This window comes from Amphiura filiformis, chromosome 19 (assembly GCF_039555335.1).
Source record: "Amphiura filiformis chromosome 19, Afil_fr2py, whole genome shotgun sequence".
Taxonomy (NCBI): domain Eukaryota; kingdom Metazoa; phylum Echinodermata; class Ophiuroidea; order Amphilepidida; family Amphiuridae; genus Amphiura; species Amphiura filiformis.
The window spans coordinates 49,627,833-49,643,648 of record NC_092646.1 but is presented as its reverse complement, the minus strand read 5'-3'; the positions used below and the strand labels follow the sequence as shown (position 1 = coordinate 49,643,648).

Here is a 15,816-nt window from a genome sequence, read left to right as displayed (position 1 = left end):
TATAAGAAACCCTAATTAGCAGTCTTCAATCATTACAATATACTCGATTCGTGTTTTGAGATTTAAAAGTGTACAATAAATACCTGAAAACGTCGATAAAATTTCCAAGTACCTGTCACTGATAACAGGAAGCTGAATAAAAGTACATTAACTGCACGGTACATTTGCTGACTAATCATTTCATGACCAGTTTTGCTATTTTATTTTTGGTTAGAATTTTATGAATAAAAATACAAAGATATTATAATATTATTTATTCTAACACAGTTTATTTGAAAATTTCTTGTTTCTTTACATGGAAAAGTCAGTATCATAAAGCTGTTTGTAATTCCCTTTTTACGTCTTTTTGGTTCCTAAAAATATGAGCTATCAAGTAGAAACGCCGTTGACGGACGTGGCCACTCTTCGGCAGATTATAACTTAAAAGGGCATTTCGTGATCCACCAGAGGAGGCTTAAAGGCATTCCTACAATGCACTATGATTGGGAAATTTGATCAATATAACCTAATTTTAAAGGCAAAGTCCCCATTGCCACACACACAAAATGGTAATTTTAAAACTGCAGCCAACGAGCTATAAATAGTTGAGACTTAGGACTGATTTGATTTCTTACAGGAAACATTCATATTGTCCCACTGCATTAATTTTATTCCTAAGTCTCGATGTTTTGAATGTTAAATATGATGAAAACACAAGATATTTTCACACAATCCCAATGCAAGGTATGATCAACTGTACCACATGTGTACATAAAAATTCCCTTTAAAAGGGAAGGCCAGCCTCAATGCAGAAGAGGTCTTGTAAATAGTTTGGGTCACCGTGAAAGGCATTTTTTAGGATCACGCTAATACATCCATCATCCATGTTACCTGACAGTCCACCAAACCATGAATGGTGAGAACATGCACACTGAAACAGCAAAAAACATTAACTCCTATAACTCCTGTCAACTCTTTAATTCATTACTCCAAATTGTACGGTATTTTTGTCTTTACTGAAGCCAGACATACAAGGTCAGAAACCCCATTGTGTTATGGGAATGTCTTTAAACATCCTCTGGTGATCCACAGCCTCATCCCCCACTTTTCTCAAAAAAAAGTTGAGATTTTTATATCACTGGAAACCTCTGGCTACATAATGTTTATGTACAAAATATTTCTTGCAGATTAATTCGTTTTGCAAAGATATCGTGAAATTTGAATTTCGTTCTGGCGCACCAGAACGAAATTACAACGCATTGTCCCGGGAGCAGTGTATTTACACATACACTTCTAGTGCCCGTTTCTATTCATCGTTATGTATTCTTCTCCCGTGCATTATTTTCGCGAACTACCCTTCACAGCCCAAATTATATAAACCTGCACGCTAAACAATGCATTATCTAAAACCTGCACGCTAAACAATAGATTCTAGATAATACGTGCACGCTCAAATACTAGAAATACTACTTTCACATAACCATAAAGTAGAGTTAGGTGGCGCTTTAGACACAGAGATCACATAACTATATAATTGTCTGTTCGATATATATATACCAACAAAAAGTACGAATATACATTCTGTGGTGTTAAAATGGTATAGTTACAAACGCTGTTCTATAATAGTGTACAATTACCGAATAAGGTGCAACTCGCTAGACTTTAGTCCAGTCCTCGTTTACGGAGTTTAGGATTAGGGTTGGGATAGGGCAGTCTTGTAATAAGACTAGTAGAGTTGCACCCTTGCAAATATCATTGTCATAAATTATGATTAATGACCTCAAATAAATCAAACATCAAATGAGAATAATCGAGCTTCTATTAATTAAAAAGGGCCAAAAACAGGTGGATCATAATTATACAAGATGACACCATTGCTAAATATTCAGCATTTTACAAATGAAATACATGTAGGCCTATATCTAAAATAACATAGCCGGGCCCGGGAAACACACACTAGCGCATAATATCATGATCATGCTTTATAATACCATAGGCCTTCAAACACATGTGTTTGAAGGCCTATAATAATACTGAACAAATGGTTAAATCCCAATGTCGTGTGTTTTAATATAAGTAGTTCAAATTATAGAGCTATAAAAGTCCAGTTGATATTCACCGTAGTACTAGTCTGACATCTAAATCGATCGTTTCCAACTGGTTCAGTGCTCTCTGTGTTCGAAACCACGATATTAAATGATCACAACATCAAGTCAAGTCAATTAAACCATGCGTGAATAAGTTACCTAAGTATGACGTATGGCGCAATCGATACCATTGATTACAGGGATTGATTTTCTTTACCAGTTAAATGCTACGTAGCTGGTCAATGTCCTGACGGTGTTTTTAAAATGTAAGATATTTTCCCTAATATTAAAACTAATATAATGAATGCAGCAATTAATATTGCCTATTGTTTTAATATGCCTACACTCAAAGTGTATGACGGATAATGTACTCGTGCAAATGCATTCGTCAAGATAATTGCACTTGCCATGGAGTTATTGCATTTAGCTTTCGAGCCTATCGGCTCTCAAGCTAAATGCAATAACTCCACGGCGCGTGCGATTATCTTGACGAATGCATTGCACTCAGTTCATTATCCTTATCATAATCATGCATAACTCGCAAACACAAAGTCGGAATCAACTGAAATTTTGGGAATAGGCTTTTTTCGTGGATAGGGGCGGCCTTATGTACTGAAAAATGTCATAAAAAGAGGATGCTTGGATCACGAAATCCTCCTTTAAAGTCCATTCGCTAAGACTGAGTGAAGGTTTTGACTGGATGTGTTTACTTGTTTAATTTATGGGTTACCTCACTGATATGCTGATGAATAACCTGATTATAACCACAAGTTCCAAAGGGGTACTCAAGAAGTCATAACAATGATATGAGACTGTATACAATTGTAACTATTTTAGTCTAAAAATACTATGCCAATTTCAGTTGTTGACAGAAAACCTCTCAGTGTGCAAGTAGTGTAGTCGATTTATTATCAATATTGGGAATTGTCAACTCCCAAAATCCTTCACAGTTAGAGCAAATGGACTTTACAATAGGTAAAAGATATTGCGCTTGGGATTTTCTACGCAGTTGGTTGGGGGGGGGGGAGCACTCTAACTTTGGAGGTGACGCGTATGTAGGGCTGTTAAGACCCCCCTTTTCAACGTCGCTGTCATCCAAAGACCCCATATTTTTTTACGAACACGGCATGCTCTGTCCGTGACCCGAAGACCCCCTCCATTTGATCTGTCACTCACAAGTTCAACTTGATTTGAACAGCAACTTTCATTTATCACTGATTTTGTTACTTATTTTGAAAACAAAGAAATTTGAGCCATTTGGAACTAGATAGGGCCTATTCGATTTTCGATGTTTCCGCGGGCGCTGTTTCGGCTCCGACCCAAAGATTCCATTTAAAAAAAAGCTCATGTTCTCACCCAATGACCCCATATTTTTTACATTTTGCTCTCACCGAATGCCAAAAATCACGCTCTCACCCAATGACCCCATATTTTTTACATTTTGCTCTCACCAAATGCCCATTCAGTGCGAAAGTGGCACACGCCCCCCCCCCCGGATTTGGTTGCCATTCCATGCGCAGGAATGCGGGAATCCCTCTCACATTTAACAAGAAATGTCTTTAAAAAGACAACGCCATGGATGAAGATCATGTTTCATAATTTTGCATTGCAAGTACATGTATACTTGGAAAGCTAGTAAATTTGAATGTTTGGCACTTATTGGCATTTATTGGTAAATACCACTAATGACATACTAGGAAATACTCAAAATTTTCATGTCGAAAGCTGAATTGGAAAATGTGTGCTAAATAGGTCTACATTTAATTCATACTTGTAACAAACGGCTCAATTGAAATCACATCCTCTGAGTTTTACAACAATGCAACAATCTATATTCAGATAACCTTAAGAATGTTTGCTGCTTAATTAAGGGATTTCATATCAACCAAATTTCATGACAATCCAACTATCTATTATCAGTAACTGTTAACCTTGATATGACCTTGATGGTTTTGACCCTTAGGGCCTAATTGTGATTACATGCACCACGTTTTATGAAAATCAGACTATCGATGCTCAGTTGACATCAAATGCGCTTGACACCACTTTGAACATTCTGACAATCCAACACAATATATACTTAGTCGACCTCAAATGACCTTTAACAATTTTGGGCAGAATTGTTATCCACAATCTGACAATCTATACTCAATTCACCTCGGATGACCTTGACCTGACCTTCAACATTTTCCGCTTACTAACCCACCATGTCCATAACAATCTAACTCCTTCGAATTCCTCTCAAATCTTTTATTCATATAAACTCCAAATTTCTGTCCTTTTACCTTTTCTGTGTTTTACTATTTACCAATATTTAGTATAAAATCCATTAAAAGCATGGTAATTAATTTTAGATATATTTATTCGCAAAGTATAGTTTATTGGTAGTTACAATCACATTATAAGGCCACTAACAGTCAATTTTGAGTTTCCCGTCACATAATTTCTGAAAACAACTGAGGTAACTTTTTCATTATTCATTATTTTTCTGCCTTTCATTATATGACCAACACGTATGTAAAATGTGTTGTTATTTGCCACTCACTCACTTGAAGATGGATGTTTATCCCTCATGAGATTCAAAAGTAGGCCTATATTAAAAATAGTCACAATAATGAATTCAAGTGAGGGTCAGAAAATGAAGTGAGGGCGGTGACGGGAAACTCAAAATTGACTTTCATTGGCCTAATCAAAAAGACTGATTACTCAATCCCAGGGATTCCCGGTTGCTCTACACATGATGCAGTCATGTCTACAGTAGAATTCATCTCGACCTTTGCAGGACTTAAACCCCATTAAAAGCTATTAAACCAAGATAACACTCATTGAAACAGCTCAACTGATTAAATCGGATCTTCTCTGGTTGTGCACATGTGTCTGTTTTATATGTGCGGTATCGCTATGAGGTGCTATAATACAGCTTCAGTTGGGTACCTGATTATAAAGGAAACAATGGTATGTGGACCTTTGTTCACGAAATGAGACAATGGCCTGCTTTTTGTTAACCAGCATTCTTGAAAATGAGCAACATAATGATTGTTGACTTAACACGGTTTGGAAATAATTTCTTCATATTTTTGGTGTTATCTGTCGTTTACATATCCTTCCTAAAACACAAAAGTGCGACTATTTCCAAACACCTAAATTAGCTAAAAATTTAGGACATGTTACAAAACTATATTTTCTAGAATTTCATAGAATAGTTTAAATGTAGCTTGTACCGTTTTTTTGTGGCATCCTTCAGAACGGAGCGGTCCGTTACCAATATAGCTCAATATTTTCGGTCAAATCTCCATTCAATTAACACGGGGAGTTGGCTAGCTATGAGCTAGCTATGCTTTGCCCTCACTCATATTCTACGAAAGTGCGACTATTTCTGAACATCTAACCTAGCTGTAATTTTAGGTCATGTTAGAGAAATATATTTGCTAGAAGTTTGGAGAATAGTTTAAATATTGGCCGGTTATTTTTCACACAGTGATGTTAACTAGGCAAATGCAATATACTTCTAACATACACTATTTGTAAAGGTCGCGCGTCAATGTTGAGAGCACTGTGTATTGTGTATAGGAAAACGGACAGTAACTGCAGTATGATGTACCAAAAATGTATAAAACCAAAGCCACTATCTACCCCAATTACTGGTATCCCCCGCCCGACGACCAGTGTCACTCCCAACATCAATTAGTGGTGGTAGTAGGCACCTGCACTATTTATACCCAGCTCTGGTCAGATCAGGGAATGGTCAGATAATGCTCATTATTATTGTTTAATTAGTGGTCACACTTTACTTGTCAATGCTTGTTGACAGCTTATCAGTAGTCGGATCAGCAGGGGTGCAATTGTATCCTTTTTCATAGAGCAAAATTGTTCAAAATGTTAATTAATTTTAGATATATTTATTCGCAAAGTATAGTTTATTGGTAGTTACAATCACATTATAAGGCCACTAACAGTCAATTTTGAGTTTCCCGTCACATAATTTCTGAAAACAACTGAGGTAACTTTTTCATTATTCATTATTTTTCTGCCTTTCATTATATGACCAACACGTATGTAAAATGTGTTGTTATTTGCCACTCACTCACTTGAAGATGGATGTTTATCCCTCATGAGATTCAAAAGTAGGCCTATATTAAAAATAGTCACAATAATGAATTCAAGTGAGGGTCAGAAAATGAAGTGAGGGCGGTGACGGGAAACTCAAAATTGACTTTCATTGGCCTAATCAAAAAGACTGATTACTCAATCCCAGGGATTCCCGGATGCTCTACACATGATGCAGTCATGTCTACAGTAGAATTCATCTCGACCTTTGCAGGACTTAAACCCCATTAAAAGCTATTAAACCAAGATAACACTCATTGAAACAGCTCAACTGATTAAATCGGATCTTCTCTGGTTGTGCACATGTGTCTGTTTTATATGTGCGGTATCGCTATGAGGTGCTATAATACAGCTTCAGTTGGGTACCTGATTATAAAGGAAACAATGGTATGTGGACCTTTGTTCACGAAATGAGACAATGGCCTGCTTTTTGTTAACCAGCATTCTTGAAAATGAGCAGCATAATGATTGTTGACTTAACACGGTTTGGAAATAATTTCTTCATATTTTTGGTGTTATCTGTCGTTTACATATCCTTCCTAAAACACAAAAGTGCGACTATTTCCAAACACCTAAATTAGCTAAAAATTTAGGACATGTTACAAAACTATATTTTCTAGAATTTCATAGAATAGTTTAAATTTAACGTGTACCGTTTTTTTGTGGCATCCTTCAGAACGGAGCGGTCCGTTACCAATATAGCTCAATATTTTCGGTCAAATCTCCATTCAATTAACACGGGGAGTTGGCTAGCTATGAGCTAGCTATGCTTTGCCCTCACTCATATTCTACGAAAGTGCGACTATTTCTGAACATCTAACCTAGCTGTAATTTTAGGTCATGTTAGAGAAATATATTTGCTAGAAGTTTGGAGAATAGTTTAAATATTGGCCGGTTATTTTTCACATAGTGATGTTAACTAGGCAAATGCAATATACTTCTAACATACACTATTTGTAAAGGTCGCGCGTCAATGGTGAGAGCACTGTGTATTGTGTATAGGAAAACGGACAGTAACTGCAGTATGATGTACCAAAATGTATAAAACCAAAGCCACTATCTACCCCAATTACTGGTACCCCCCCCCCCGCCCGACGACCAGTGTCACTCCCAACATCAATTAGTGGTGGTAGTAGGCACCTGCACTATTTATACCCAGCTCTGGTCAGATCAGGGAATGGTCAGATAATGCTCATTATTATTGTTTAATTAGTGGTCACACTTTACTTGTCAATGCTTGTTGACAGCTTATCAGTAGTCGGATCAGCAGGGGTGCAATTGTATCCTTTTTCATAGAGCAAAATTGTTCAAAATGTTTAATGTCGAATGGTTCCTAAAAACCTTATTTGTGAACGGATTTTCATCGTTAACAAAGCAAAATGTATGTTTAATATATTAATTATTTCATTAATAGCAATTTCCTAAGTTTCCATCCATAAATAACCACAGAGCATTATCTGTTTACAAAATAAGTGTTTATTTTCAATTAGCCATCTTATCAGTAAAACTGATAGGAGGCCATATCCAGATTACATTGTTATATTCAAAAAAGAGATACTTTGTCTGGTAGTCCCGGCAACCCAGTCTGTATGGGGCTCAGTTGTAAACATACACAACAGAAACCGGCTGTGAAGGAGCCTATATGCACGTAAACAACTTTCTAGTACATGTATAATAAAATCCGTTTTTGAGTATAATAAAGAAAGTCATGCATTGGCAACATGAAGGAAATACCTATTGCTAACTTGGTAAAATGCATACTCGTAGCCCAATCTTGTACATCATAGCACGCAGTTTGGGTTTGTAGTTTCGAAATGTTGCAATTAAACATTAGTTCTTTCAAATATGAAACGCTAAAACACAAATCTAGAACAAACAATCATTATATTTAGCCCGGATATTTAGAAAAATATAGCAAACTTTCCATGATAGAGATTGAACCCAAGACAAAGTACACCCAAATTAAGTGTCAATTCAGAATTAAGCCATGGCTGGAAAAACTAGAGCGGTAACCGCACCATAGCTGACCCATGGGGATTCGGCAGTATATTGTGGTACATGTATATATATGTCAGATGCAAAGTTATCCGACCATTTTCATAATGTGTACAGTAAAAGCTGCCGACTCTAAAGATCATTGCATTTCAATATCAGCTCAATTGAAGCAGTTTGAAAACTTGACCTTTGGCCCCTTTATGACCCCTTAATGACCTTAAATAAAAATTAAAATATTTTAAACATTTTTAGAATGTCATAAGGATCATTGCATTTAAATTTCAGCTTAATTGGAGCATTTTCGGTTAAAATGACCTTTTGTTTTACCCCTGTGACCCCTGACGTTAGGAAATATTTTGATTATATTCTTTACTCCTTCCTCTTTCATTTGACATCACACCGGGGTTCATACCTTTGTGGCATTTAAAGATATGTCCATTTCAGACCAATTATAATAGGCCTCTCTTTGATTGGCCGGTTTTTGTCTTCTTGGACTAAGACCTTGGACCAAAAACTACTAACACTACATGCTAATTTTACATGGGGGAGAGGAAAAAAACCCTCCCTCCCTCATCAAATGAAAATCCTCTGGACAAGAACCAAAACATCAATTTTATACGGCCTATAAAACAAAACAACAACAACAAAATGATAAAATTGTTTTTCAAAGAGCTTGGCACATTCAAAAATCGAATGCTGAATGCCGCTGCCCAAGGTCTGTCCAGCCCCGTCAGGGAGCTCCGTTTGACAATTAAAACGCCCTCAAATGAATGACATCATTGGAGATTCCCATCAGTCAAACCAGTACGTCATGTATAGGCCTAAGTGATACGTTTTACGTGGTGGTATTTTTTTGATTGGAAAATGCGATTAAATATAGGTTTGAGATGGACGTCGCATGTTAATTCCTGGGGATCATAACATCAGAAGGTATCACAAATATGACACAATTTAGTGTCTTGAATTTAAGCCAAGAAGTAGATAGAAAAGGGTAAGTATAAGTTGATTTGCAGATCATCATTCCCGGGTCATCATCATGAGATCACTATTTCTTCATGCATTGCATCATTCAAATGATAGTCATAGCTAGTCATAAGAGGCTGTGCATGCAATACATGAATAATTATGAGCCCTGGGGGAGGGTAAAAGGGGGGGAGAGAAATTTTTGGCCGTGAGCCGAAAGGGGGGAGAGCAATTTTTGGCCAGCCGAGTGGGGGAGGGGGCGATTTTTGGCACACATTCATGGGGCGCCTTTTAAATAAAACGCTCTAAAAGGCTTGTGAAAACAGTAGGGCCTATACGGAACGCTTTAATATGCAAATTTTCTTCCTGCTTGCTGCACTCGCAACATATATACTGTATCTAGACAATTTAAGGGAGTGTTCAGAAATACTTTGGTGGGGGGCTGGTAAAAAGAGAGGGGGCCAGAAAAGTTTTGGGCCTTAAAAGAGGGGGGACCAACAAGTTTTAGGTAGTGAGAAAGGGGGGTCAAAAAAGTTTTCCGCTTTAAAACCCAAAATTTTCGCGCGCTTTGCGCGCATCTCTATATATCACTTTTAACATGGGCAAGTTTGGGTTTTCATTGCTTTTGTTTGACAAAATGATGGCAATTAGTGTACACATATCTGTTAAATAATATAACATCAAAGATGATCAGCAACATGCAACATCTGGGTTGGTCTAAGAAATACTGGCACTTTTATCATAGTATTTTATATCTCTACAAAGTAGGCTACAAACATGATTATGTATACCAATCTGATCAAAATACAACTAAATCAAGAAATTTATAAAGCGCACGAAAATTTTGGGTTTTAAAGCAGAAAACCCGCATTTGTACTAGGCCTATCATAATAGCCACGGATCCAAATTATGCTGCTGTGCCTATGAACCTTTTATGGTAAATGATTAAAAATTGATATTTTTGAAATTCATCAGTCCTCGAAGTAAATTGTATAAATCTATAATGATAAGTACTTAAAGTGTGTCACTGGATGAAAAGCCGTCCATCATATGAACATTTTGACCTTTCGTATTGAAGATCTTGACATTTCGTATTGAAGATATAGATTTTTTTTCCAAAACACCAAAAAATGTAGTAGGTCTTTTGAAAAAAAAATGTATATCTTCAATAAAGGTCAAAAATTTCAATTAATAATAATAATAATAATAAAAGAGATTTATATAGCGCATCATACAGAAGTCTCGATGCGCTTTACAGAGCACACATACATAAAAGTAAAAACTAAATAAGTGTACAAAAATCCTTAAATAATACACCTTAAAATACAAACTACAATAACATGATTAATTAGGCTACACCAAGCATCCCTCACAAGGAAAGGAGAAAATAAGAACGAGCAAAGGGTCCCAACCAAGTGAAAGACGCATGGTAGCACAACATATACATACAGTAAGCAATAAAACAATGACCATATTATATTTACAGGCCATTACACACATAGCAAAAACCAAGTTCAACATGATCAATATAAAAACATAATAATTATTAAATGGCGAATAAGATCAAATCAGACAGAAGCGAGAAATATTTCAGCTTGGAGGGCACACACCACTAAATAATCGTCCCATTGAAATACACGGGAAAATACAAGAAAGTAAGTTTGTTTTTCTACCCCATGTAACAACATTTTTAATAGTTTGATCAAACCAATGTCTTAAATAAAGATTAAACTTTTATTTAAATTTAATTTTTTGGGACAAGTTAAGACAAACTTGAGAGATACGAACACCTGAACAGCGCCATCCCGAATTTCAGCCGACACGCTCGCCTCCTTACCAGTTCCGGCCATGATATTGTTCCGAGGGCCTATTACCCATGCACATTCGATTCAGAAAATTTTCTGAACAGATATGTAATGTTGAGCTCCTATTCTATCTTTTTATCAAAACAACCAAGAGTCACTCAAATTTGGTTCCCTCGGGACGCCGATATATTTCGCATAGGTGCTATTTTTTACCGGAACTATGAACACCAAATGCGGAAGGATTTAGTGTAGTGCACCCTTGGAAAAACAGCAATATGATGGTGGCACAGCACCTTGCTGAGGGGAGAGGTTGCCAGCACGTCACCCTCAGCTAGAAACATAATAAATAAAACGCGAAATATGGGGTGGCACAACACCCTGCTGAGGGGAGAGGTTACCAGCACGTCACCCTCAGCGAGAACAAACATGATAAAACAATTAAAATTAAGGCGTAGGCGTGACCAGCGGCGAGAACAACATTATGCCGATTATTAAAACGCAATACGGGGTGACACAGCACCCTGCTGAGGGGAGAGGTTACCAGCACGTCACCCTCAGCAAGAACAACACAGAAGTATTTTTACAAGATATATTTGACGAAAAACAGCGATAACTATCTGGCGATAAATAAAACACGAAATGGGGTGGCACAACACCCTGCTGAGGGGAGAGGTTTCTAGCACATCACCGTCAGCAAATTGAAACATAATGAATTATATAACAACAAAATCACAGATGAATCAAACAATGAAAAGATGCGTCTTCAGAAGTCGCTTGAAAGAGTGCAGTGAGTCAGCAGAACGAATGTTATGTGGCAGGTTGTTCCAAAGAAAAGGTGCAGCGAACGCGAATGATCTTTCCCCATAATACTTGGTAGATGGACGACATTCATTCATTCATATTCATTCATTCATATTTTATTTTCATCAATCATCAACATCAATATACAAGTGATACTAATAGCTCAACAAAGTAATAAAGTTAAACGTAAACAAGAGTCATTGGTATAAATAAATATCAATACATTTAGGTAGTAACAATTAAATCAATATAATTAAATTAGAATAGCATTACTATGTATGATTGACCAAATGATGGTGTGCAAAAAGGATGTTGGAGTCATCAGCAAACAATATAAAATGTGGAATAGATGTGGTGCAGGGAAGGTCATTAATGTAGAGGAGGAAAAGAAGAGGGCCCAAAATTGATCCCTGGGGAACACCGCAGGTAACATCAGAAGAATAAGAGCAAACACCATTAACCATGACTTTTGGCTTCTTCCAGAGAGATAGTTTTGGATCAATCATTAGCAAGGCCCCGGATACCATAATGATAAAGTTTTTCAAGAAGGATAGTGTGGTTTATGGTATCGAAGGCCTTGCTGAGATCCAAAAAGATTCCAATTGTGTGTAGTTTCTGATCAAGATTGTCAGTAATCCTGCAGTAGAGATCATTTACTGCCATGTTGGTGGACCTTCCTGGTCTAAAACCAAACTGATGTTTGGTTAGTATGTTGTTGTGGGTGATAAAATCTTGGATCCTGATGTATACAATTCTTTCCAGAAGTTTGGAAATAGTTGGAAGAATGGAGATGGGCCTATAGTTGGTAAAGTCATGTTTATCACCAGACTTGAAGATAGGGGTAACGTTGGCTTTTTTAAGTGTTGATGGTATGATGCCAGTGGAGAGTGATAGATTAAAGATATGTGCAAGTATGGTGCTGATGGAAGGAATGATTTGTTTTAGAAGATTATTACTGAGAGAAGTGATTTAGAAGACGAACGAAGTTTGCGACTAGGATTGTAGTGCGAGATTTGATTTGTTCAGGTTTTGACAACCCTGGATAACCCAAGAAAGCCTCTATTGAAGCTTATTTCCATTGGGGTCCATTTGAACACCGGGACGGGTTGGGAACAGTCAGGGGTTAACACCCTACTCTTTTCGAAACTGGCTGCGAGATACATGTACAGGTATGGCTCTTTGTACACAGGACCGACGGCTTAACGTCCCCTCCGAAGGACGGAGTACTTTCATGATTCATTTACCCAATTCTAAATGAACCATGGGGAGAGCGGAAGTCTGAATTTAATCTACAGAAGTTGCCAATTAATTTCAGACTTTTTTTTTTCCAAGTCAATATCCCAGCAAATCGCCACCGCCGGGAATCGAACCTGGGACCTCATGCACTAAAGGCAAGTACCCTAACCATTGCGCCACGCTCTCCCTAATGAACTGTGAGATGTACAGAGGAGAAAGTTGATTTTGAGCCTTGAAGGTCATGAGAAGAATCTTATAGATTATCCGCTGTTGTACAGGGAGCCAGTGAAGTGCCTGAAGAATAGGAGTGATGTGTTGATACTTGGAGGCGCGAGTAACGAGCCGGGCAGCTGTGTTTTGAACTCGCTGCAACTTGGAGATATAGCTATCCGGAAGGCCGTATAACAAAGAGTTGCAGGAATCAATCCTTGAAGTAACAAATGCATGAACTAATCTCGCTGTGTTGACCTCGTCAAGATAATATCTGATTTGACCAATTCTACGAATTGCAACTAGGGCAGATTTACAGATACTGTCGATGTGCTCTTTCATACAAAAGTGATTGCTCGGCTTTTCTTCACAACTACCATGACTACATACACTTTAAGTATACATATCATTAGATTTATAAAGTTTACTTCGAGGACTATTAAATAGATAACAAAAATATTTTAAAACATGTACAATTTTAATAATACGTCATGAAGTTAGTATTATATCACCAATTAAAACAAAAAATCAAAATTATTTGATATCAGAAGGATACCTATATCTCAAACTTGTTAAGACTGCATTACGTATAGGATAATCATGATAATGGTCAAGGATTAGAACGTTCGTGGTTAATGTTGACAGACTAGTCAGTCCTGCATGGCTGTAATGAACTGCAGGACTAATTTGTGATATAGGCATGGATTGACTAACTTGATGTTGTTTGATAGGAATAAGTTAGTCATGTAGTCAGGGCCTAGGTTAGTCATCCATTGCAAACAAAACTATCCAATCAAATGTCTTCATTTCGTTTCAAATCTAGTTGATCAAATTACATGTTTTCATGATTATTCTTACACATGTTCTTCTTCTGTATAATTTTTCTTTAAATCTGACGCTAGGCCTACAAATTCGAGCATTCATCATAATTCAATAGGCCTAAATTTACTTTCTTTCTTCTTATTCAAAAGGGGGGGGGGGTGAACAGGAGCTGACTACAAGGCGACATGATATCTCAGATATAATAACTGGAATTGGATAATTGTAGATGCTTTTACAGTCAGCTACCTGCACAACCGATTCTTTTGTTCTGCAAGGCTCACTCAGTCATTTAATGAGGCAATACAAACGATCGAAATTGGTGTTGAAATGAGCAAAATTTTGAGTTACACCTTTTCAGTGTAAAATATTTTTTCTCAGCTAAATAAAAAGAAAAAAATTTCATTTTTTCAGTAAATGGCTGGAAAAACTATAATGCTTGATACTGATTTTTAAAAAAATCCTGGTGTTAAACTTAGGCCTGAAATTCAGTCATTTAGTGTAAGATATTCGATTTTTATAGGCTTCAGCTCGGCCCGCGAGCTTTTTCTTGGATCAACCTTTTAGCTTTTCAAAGTAATATAGTTCGCTAATGAAGGATTTTCCCCAACTTTCTAAAGCACATCACCGTGAGCTATATATCATAGTTTTGTCAGAATTTCCGTTTTGATTTCACCATCTTTCACTGTCGGCTGAAAAAATTTCTAAATCAACACGTGAAATCTAAAGGCTAGTACTAGCATTGTGGATCGATATCCCTGGGTTTAATAGGAATACCGGCATGGCTATAGTGTTGCCAGAACTTCAATATAGCAAAGAAATTCCCAGACCTATAGCGCTCCTACTGATCATGTTTAACCAGAACACCCAATTGGGGATTTAATCGCTGGTCGGGCAATTTGCTTTCAATGAAAAATTGACCTGGATAACAACAAAGGAAATATCGACTATTTCTGCTGGTTGCTCTCGAGATAAAAGTACTCACCATTGCCTACTTTTACTTAGTTTGACATTTTCGGAGACTGAATGGAAAAAGGGTAAAACAAAAACGGAAATTCTGACAAAACTATAACATATAGACCCACACGATGTGCTTTACAGAGGTGGGAAATATCTTTCTTTAGCAAACTATGTTAGTTTGAGACGCTAAAACATGAATTCCGTAAAAAGCTCGCAGGCGAATTCAAGGCCTATAAAAATCAAAAATATCACACTAAAAGACACAATTTGATGCTTAATTTTAACACCAGGATTTAAAAAAATGTATATCCAAGCACCAAGTTTTTAACTGACATTACTGAAGAAAAAAAAATATTGCTTTATATTTGACCGAGAAAATTAATTTCATAGCAAAAAGGTGTATCTCTGAATTGTGCTGATTTTTACATGTATCGATCGACTTTTAGCGCGACTAAGCATTTCTAAAGAATTGGTTGTCCAGGCGGCAGACTGTTTATTCCATGATAGGAATGCATTCAAATGATATTATCAATCAAGTTTTAATTATTGTTTTATGCTTTATAATGTCTAAAAGACATAGGATAAATGAGAAGGCAAGGTTACCTTCAACGGGAACCGGTTTTCGCCTGCGCAATATAGCCAGGCTCATCAGCCGCACAGTTAAACTGTATCAGGGATAAAGTATATTAAAAGCATATAAACTTCACACAAGTACTCCCCGAGTTTTTTTTTTATCTTTTTATTCACAAGAATTCTTGTGACAATAATTTATTAAAATAAATTGTAGGGTAGTTACTTGTTTTCAGCATTATATTTAATAGCCAATGGCTTTCTGTGGATATACCAATCCTTCA

At 36.8% G+C, this 15,816-nt stretch overlaps 1 protein-coding gene across 1 annotated transcript in view; it reads right to left on the bottom strand.

Annotated features, from left to right (window-relative positions):
• The window catches only part of LOC140141425 (uncharacterized), a 28,765-nt gene extending 28,598 nt beyond the window's left edge, over window positions 1–167 (bottom strand). The window contains exon 1 of the mRNA XM_072163273.1: window positions 84–167. The gene's annotated coding sequence lies outside the window, so the exon portion shown is untranslated. The remainder of the gene's footprint in view (window positions 1–83) is intronic.
• Between the last annotated feature and the right edge of the window lie 15,649 nt (window positions 168–15,816).